This window comes from Gossypium raimondii, chromosome 11 (assembly GCF_025698545.1).
Source record: "Gossypium raimondii isolate GPD5lz chromosome 11, ASM2569854v1, whole genome shotgun sequence".
NCBI classification, from domain to species: domain Eukaryota; kingdom Viridiplantae; phylum Streptophyta; class Magnoliopsida; order Malvales; family Malvaceae; genus Gossypium; species Gossypium raimondii.
Window position 1 is genome coordinate 6,653,693 of NC_068575.1, and position 8,550 is coordinate 6,662,242.

General features: G+C 36.0%; 1 pseudogene; it reads right to left on the minus strand.

Moving 5' to 3' along the window:
• Window positions 1-1,740: 1,740 nt before the first annotated feature.
• On the minus strand, window positions 1,741-7,631 carry LOC105761161 (ABC transporter C family member 3-like; annotated as a pseudogene).
• Window positions 7,632-8,550: the final 919 nt, after the last annotated feature.

Consider the following 8,550-nt stretch of genomic DNA (forward strand, 5'->3'; position numbering starts at 1 on the left):
TTAAAGTATACCTATTTTCTTATTTTGGTATCTAAATTTTTTTGGTCCAAATTTGGTATTAAAGTATACTCAAATTTCCAACTTGGTTTCTAAAGTGTGCCTCTCTTATATTTTTTTAGTCTATTTTTTTTTGTAGACATTAAATATCACGTGGCGTCATTATGTAAAAAAGTAAAAAAACAAAATTAAATGTACGTACACATTGAAAATATAAAAAACTGACAGTTTGAACCCTTGCCCCTCATATGGGATTTAAGGACACATGCTATCATCTCTGCATAATTCAACAAGGTGCTCTCGCTCTATGAATCTCATTTTTGACTTGAGCTTTTTTCAAGGTCGAGACACAAAACCTTAATTCAAGAACAATATCAACCTATCGAGGGGTTCGAACACTTAGAAATGTATTTAAAATATTTTTATAAAATTTTAAATGCATATATAATTATAGCATGAATAGCCTACATCTAATTGTTTTTTAAAATCATCAATAAAATATAATAGAATTACTTTTTTTTTAATATATAGATTCAAGGTTTTATAATTTGACCTATGGGGTTTTAATATACTGCTGCTAGATTTGAGCTACCTTTAATGTTGAAGTTAATGAGTGATTTAATGGAATAATTTAATAGATATGATATTGATATTTTTGTGACTTAATTAAAACAATTTAAACTTTAGAGATGAATTTGAAATGCAAGTCATACTTTGAGGACTAAGTTGAACACTTTTCAACGATTGTTTATGTTGTTGACTCATATTCATATTATATGTCACTTGGTGGAGGGTGATCAAAGAACAAAAAATGCCAAATCTTGTGTGTTATTGTCAAAATATTTACTTTTCTAACTATTTAAAATTCGAATCGCGCTAATGGGTTTTACTTTATTTTTGTAATTCAAAAAAAAAAGAAAAGAAAAAGATGAAAGGCCAAAAACATGGTCGTCAGCAACTCAGCACACCATGCAATGCAAAACGTGGGACTCCGCAGCCAGACACTTGTCTTCCAAGGGGTAAACACATGAATAAAAAAATAGAATTTAATTACGAAAATGTGCATGTTGCATATTATTTATGAGAATAATAGATTTTATAGTAAAATTAAATATTGTTATCTGTCAAGTGGTGTTAGCTATAAAAAATTTTATTTAAATAAAAATAAATATAAAAATAATATTTTAATCTAAAAAGTGACCCAATGTGCTAACTCTTTGTTTTTGTTTTTTAAATTTGGGGTGGTTGTAGTATAATTTTGAATTCCACACTTCTATTTTATGAAAATTAGAAGTTAGTCCATGTATTTTAATTTATTATAATTTAATTTTACTATGTTTTTGAATTTAAAAGTTAGGCAAAATTATTTACTATCATTAAACTTGATCATCAAATTACTTACTACAAGACCAACGTTTATTAAATCCATATACAAACTCAATAATTTAACTAACTTCTTAAATTTAAAAACATAGATCAAATTACGATGAATTAAAATAAATGGACTAATATTTAGGTCACCATTTTTAGATTAAAATATTGTTTTTAATTTATTAATTTATTTATTTTTATTAAATTTTTATTTTTTATAGGTGGTGCTAGTGTCACGAGCCGCAGTTCAAAGCCCGTGACAATCGCACCAAATGCATCCGATGGAGGTTTATTGGTTAGATGGGATCATTTGGCCCGTAAGAACTGACCCGATTCAAGAAGCTGTTGGAAAAGCCTGTTAGACTATTAAAATAATAAAATTATATTTTTACTATCGTAAAAATTACAATTTAATTTCGACCATTCTAACAAAATTTTCTGCTATCGCCCTGATGTTTATATACATGTGTATAATACAAGTATGGAACACATACGAAAAGTTTTAGCAACATAAAACATAACAATTGGACCACAAAAAAAGGGAAAATCGTTTATTGGGAGCCAAAGAAAATGGCACAAAACAATGAAAAACACCCACAATTACAAATTAAAAACATTACTAATTACTAACACTAGTAAATTTTCATCATCGTCTAATTCAATCCAGTTTCTATCAAAAACCAGAATTTGATCTCACAGTGTACTCTGCTACAAGCTGTGCAAATGATGAAGACTTGTTTTCCAGCAAACTTGATGGACCATCATATTCTTCTATAAGTCCTGCAAAAACAAATGTTTTTTTTTTTCTATTCAAATGAAATGAACTTCCAAGAATCCATCTTAATGAGCAGAGCATACTGTACTACTAACCATGACTTAGAAGCAGAACCATGTCGCTATCAAGAACCGAAGTTATTCGGTGAGCGATTGTTATGACCGTACAATCGGAGAAGTGCTCCCTTAACGTCGTCTGTATTAGGTTGTCGGTGGCTGTATCCACCGATGCGGTAGCTTCGTCGAGCACTAAGATCTTACTTTTCTTCAATAGAACACGCCCAAGGCACACCAACTGCCTTTGCCCCATGCTCCAATTCTCTCCATTCTCACTAACTGCACAACAATAATCATACTAAGTATAATTTATGCAAAAGAAGACAAACTCATGTGTGTTATAAGATAGAAGGATCGAACCTGAAGAATCGAGCCGGCCGGCCTTGTTTCGAACTCCATCCCCAAGTTGGCATTTATCCAATGCCTTTAAAACACAATATTGATTGATGTTAGACTTCAATTGCCGATCATAACAGACAGTGTTTAACTAAAATGAACCTACCTCCCAAATCTGTTCATCTGTGTATTCTTCAAGAGGGTCCAAGTTGCTTCGTATAGTCCCTTCAAACATGGTAGGCTCTTGAGGGATGATGCTGAGTCGTGAACGCAAATCATGCAACCCGATCGATGAGATGTTTACACCATCGATTATGATCTGCCCTGCTGCAGGTTCAACGATCCTGAAAAGTGTTTGTATGAGAGTTGATTTACCACTGCCTGTTCTCCCTACGATACCGGTTTTCAACCCTCCAGGAAATGTGCAGGTCAGACCTCGCAACACGAGTGGCATGTGCGGGGCATATCGTACCTACATCGAGACCATCATTGTTTATTTAATACGGTCAATCCATTAGAAACAAAATCATAGAACACCACAACACTGCCCTTACCTGCAAATCACGAATATGAACTCCTCCGTCGTACGGCCAACAATGGTCTGGGCGATTCGTTTCCACCACAAGGGCAGGCTCACTAGGAATACTACAGTACTGAAGTATTCTCTCAACAGATATAATTTTATTCTCCATATTGCAAATATTCCATACCACCCAAGCTTGCAACATATTTAGATTGAGTCCATACGTCACAGCTAACCCGGCAATAGCTAAAGAAAAGAAAAAAGCATACAGTCATTCTCCTAGAACATTTGTTATCTAGTAGTCAATAAAGCTGCCAATATGAATCTGCATTTACTTGCCGGGATCGATAATTCCCTCCGGTATAGAGATTAAAAAGAATAACGAGAAGGCAAAAGTAACAGAAGACAGTAAGTCCAGGCAGAAGCACAGCCATTCCATTGCACCGGCAACATGGAATTTTGGACGAGAATACGAGTCAGTCAGCACCATGTTTGTGTCTTGGAACCTTTTCTCTTGATCAAAGCTCCTTATAGTTGTTGCTCCTAAAATTGTTTCAGCAAAATTCTGTATTACTGGAGCTTTGCATACTCCAATCAGCCGCGAAAGTTCTCGCGCAGAAGATATGTAATATTGCTGCGAGATTACAAGTTTATGAGCATTCCTTTGTTCAGCAATAAGGCAATGATTAAATGAGTTTTACAAAGTAGAAAATTTGAGATTTTAGGTATGTTGCTGCTTTGTAAGAAGTTCATGATTTCATGCATTGCTTAGCCACAATTCAGCAAGAGTTACCTGATACCAAATGCAGGTAGCAATCACTGGAATAAAAATGATAAAGATCTGCCAAGCAACTTGAGACATGACTGCAATGATTCCAAGTAGCTGGATAACTGAGAAAGCAAATGCGGCAACTTGATACGCGATGTCCGTATCCACTGCACTTTGATCTGTAGAAGCCTATAAGAGGCAGCAAAAAAGTTTACAATACTTCAAAAACAAGGGGAAAAATGCCAACAAACATGAAGATAAATTGAATCTTTCGTTTCCATACAGGAAAAACATTAGATGCTTACTCTGTTGAGGATTCTTCCATTCGGTGTAGAATCGAAGAAAGACATAGGAGCGCGGAAAATGCAAAGATGCATCTTTATAAAGAGAAGAGTGGCTGTTTTATATCCAGCTGTACCAAGAAGCATGGATCTGGCAAAGACACAAATGGCACTTGCAATGGCCAAAGCCAAATAGACCATGATTAGTGTAAAGCTCCCAACAGGAGGCTTTATGTCTGCCGACACCGGTGATCCCCAAGCCATCCAATAGTTGCTGCTTATTTGAAAAATCTGAAAGAGAATCTGAGCAAGCAGTATTAAAGGCACAAGAGCTCCTCCATATGCTGTTGTGATGTACTTCCAGTAGACCGAAACCCGACTTGTCCTTTCTCTCGTTCTTCTTCTTGAACAAGCTGTCCTTTTGGTCCGACATCATCTACTTTAAAGCTCTGGTTACCTTGGTTTTCTTGTTTCTGCACTTTCCCATTAGTAGTACCTATATCACTTTCTCCTTCGCTGGTAGTTTGTTCAGAAACCGAACTTGCTTCAACAGTATCAAGGGCCGACAAAGCTTTCTTATGTGCACCCACAAGTTCCATAAAATCAGTACCTGAATTGAGAATATCATTATACTTTCCAGCTTGAACAATCCTCCCATCTTTCATCACCTAACAAATATGTAAATACAAGTTGCATCTAGTTAGTAAATTATTTCTTGAATCTTAGACATATGATGAAAATCACTGAAAATCATGTAAATAATAGCTTACCAAAATTAAATCAGCAGCTGGTAAAAACTCAACTTGATGAGTGACATAAATCACTGTTTTTGATCTCAAATTCTTTAGTAAAACCTCCTGCCAATCAAAAGAGTAAACAAGATACTCAGAGCTCATACATAACTATTTCAACTAAATTAACTATAGCGACTCTTAAAATGCATGCCTTATGATCATTAAGAAGACATTACCTTAAATAAATGAGATCCGGTATGAGCATCCACTGCGCTGAAAGGATCATCAAACAGATAGATATCGGCATCTTGGTATAGAGCACGAGCAATCTGTATTCTTTTCTTTTGTCCACCACTCAGATTGATTCCCCTCTCGCCTATAACCGTCTGATCACCGAAAGAGAGAATTTCAAGATCCTTCTTGAGGGTACAAGCTTCAAGCACTTTGTCATACTTGTCTCTGTCCATTTCCTTACCGAACAATATGTTGTCTACAATCTTGCCACTTTGTATCCAAGGTGACTGGGCAACATAGGCTGTTGTACCACACAACTTAAGCGTTCCTGATATCTTTGGTAACTCTCCCAAAAGACAGGAAAGTAAACTTGACTTGCCAGAGCCGACCGTACCACAAACAGCAACACTCATGCCATGGGAAACTTTCAAGTTTATATCTTTTAGTGTTGCAGTAGGGGATGACGTATCCCAAGAGAAGTTCCCATCAGCAATCTCAATCGCTATATTGGAACTACCACTGGGTAGCTTCTCTATAGCATCAGGCTGCAAGTCATCGAGCCGGAGGAAGGCAGCAATTCGATCAAGTGACACCTTTGTTTGAACTATCATTGTGATTGTGTCAGGAAGGTTGTAGATTGGCTCCTGAAGAATCCTGAATGTTGCGAGTGCAGATAGGATCTTCCCTGACTCAAGTGGGACTCCTAAGAACATACAAGCACCAAAAGTGGCTACAGACACAAAGGATGGTGCAACCCAGAAAACGAAAGCAGTCATGGCATTTGTATAAACGAATCGTTTTAACCATCCTTCCTCGACGCTCCTGAGCCCGACAATCCTGGAGAGGAACTTCATTTCCCACCCCTGCAGTTTAAGAATCCTCATATTCCTCAAAATTTCAGATGTTGCCTTCATCCTTGTATCTTTTGATTCCATTAACTTATCCTGAAACTTCTCCAGCATTTTCCCCAAAGGAATATTCGCCAACATAACAAGTACAGTAGCAACGAAAGCGGCAATGGATGCAAGCCCTAGGGTCTTATACAAGATCAACAAGGCCAAAGCAACTTGCAAAACTACCATCCATGGATCATGCATGTACCAACTAAAGTCACCCACCCTTTCTGCATCAACAGTCATGAAATTGATGATCTCCCCACTGGTATGGCTCTGCTTCGACTGGCACGAAAGGGTTAACCCCTTGTTATATATCACTGCTACCAATACAACCCTCTGCCTAAGTCCAACTTGTTGCAACTTAAAGAACCAGCGCCTCTGAAACAAGCACTCCACTAGCTTGGCAACAAAGAAAGCAGCAACTAGAAGATAGCCCTCAGCCTTAAATTCCCTTTGCCCATTCAGATACTGAACGAAAGTGTCGATGAGGAATGGGCCAACATATGAAGCCACCGTGTACGTAAATGCAAACAAAGCTGTCCAAAGAATATCTTTCCAAGCTGAAAAGAACAGTGCCTTCACCAGCTTAAGTGAGGTAACACCATTCCCCTCACTATCAGCTGATTCAAGCCTGTTTTTAAATTTTGGAAAAGTCCCAATAACACTATCATGGCTATCTAGCTGAGGAACATCCTCAAGGTCTAATGGTTTCTTATTGCCAGCAGCAATGAGAGGCCCCATCCAAGAAAATGTAAGAATGCTGAAAATACCAGCATTTGAATATGGGGTTACAGTATCACCCCCTTTTTCCTTACTCAACTCTACACCATTACTAACACTAGAATCTCCATTTAGAAGGGGTTCCTCAAGGAGGATATCTTCACCCTCATTTCTTACAAAGAACCCAACAATACATAGAAACAAACCAGTAACAACAGACAAGACATCAGATACTAAATACTGGCTTGGGAAAGAAACATGTGTTTTGAAGAGAACAATGTCTATAACAAGACAATAACATGAAATTGAAAAGTAAAAACCCCACCAAATTCTCAACACAACAGGGAACCTCTTTTGTTCACCAGGATTGGAGAATTGACATTGCAAGCAAACACATGTTGCACCCCAAGCAAGTATTTTCAATGCATAATCAATAAGACTCACCAACTTATCCTCAGACCAACCATTTCCATACCAATAAAAATAACTTAACAAACACAAGACAACATTGGAAACTGAAACAACAAAACAACAAGCTAATGTTTGCTTATACCATAAAATCTGTCGTTCCTTTGAACTTTCCCTACTAACTTTTTTAATCCTGCTCACCATCCACAAGATTAACAATAAAAGCAACAAAACTAAGTGTAATGAAGCAGAAAGCCCATGAAGAAAAATGGGTTTTTGTAGAAAATCAAAACTAGTAGCTGAACTCATTAGTAAAGATGATTGTGAAGCAAAAAGTTCCATCTTTTTTGGAGCTTTGGCTGAAGAAAAAACTTGGGTTTTGTGTGTTTGGATAAAAGTTTGGATTGGTTTCAAGTGTTTGAAGGCTTCAGGCTTTGTGTTTATATATAAATAAGACTAAAAAAGAAAGACCAAGAAAAATACTTGGAGAGGAGAAATGCGTGGAGAGCAAGATTGGTGGAGGGTGATCAAAGAAGAGAAAGGCCAAAAACATGGTCGTCAGCAACTCAGCATACCATCATTGCAAAACTTTGGGATTCTGTAGTCAGAAACTTGTCTTCCAAGGAGTACGAAAATATGTAAATTATTTAGGAGAATAATACCTTTTTACTTATAAAAAAAATAATATTTCAATAAAAATAAATTTAAAAAATAATATTTTAATCTAAAAAAGGTGACCCAAAATTTCAGGCCGCACCCTTTTCCTATTTTTTACATTTTTTTAATTTAGGTGATTGTGGCATATTTTTAAATTTAATATATTTTATTTTATGAAAATTAGAAGTTTGTCCATTTCTTTTAATTTTCATAATTTAATCTAAATTTTTATTTTAACTATTATTTTAATTTATCATAATTTGGTCTTTTTAAGTTTTCGAATTTAAAAGTTAGTCAAATTCGAAAACCTATAAAGATTAAATTATAATAAATTAAAATAAATAGACTTATTTTTAATTTCCATCAAAATCATACCACAACCAACCCAAATTAAAAAAAAGGGTAAAAAGTATTGTTTTTAATTTATTATTTTATTTATTTTATTAAAATATTATATTTTATAGGGGGTGTGTAATGGACCTTAACCCTGCCCCTATGCCAAGCACAAGCAGCAATGAAGATCCACCTGGCAAACCGTTAGGAAGTAACAGACCCCAACGGGAGAAAAGGACACCTGTGGTCCTGCGTGGATATGTGGTGGGCTAGCCACAATTTAGGTACCATTCGGATGAATGACATTGGGTATTGTTGTATAAATAAGGGTAGGTATTACCAGGTGAGGCATGATATCACTTTTTAGCAATAGCTGCTACCTCTCTTATTCCCTCAGCTGTACTGAGTTTTCTATTCCCTTCTTAATCCTTCCTTTCTGTCTCAACCTTGTAATTCATCC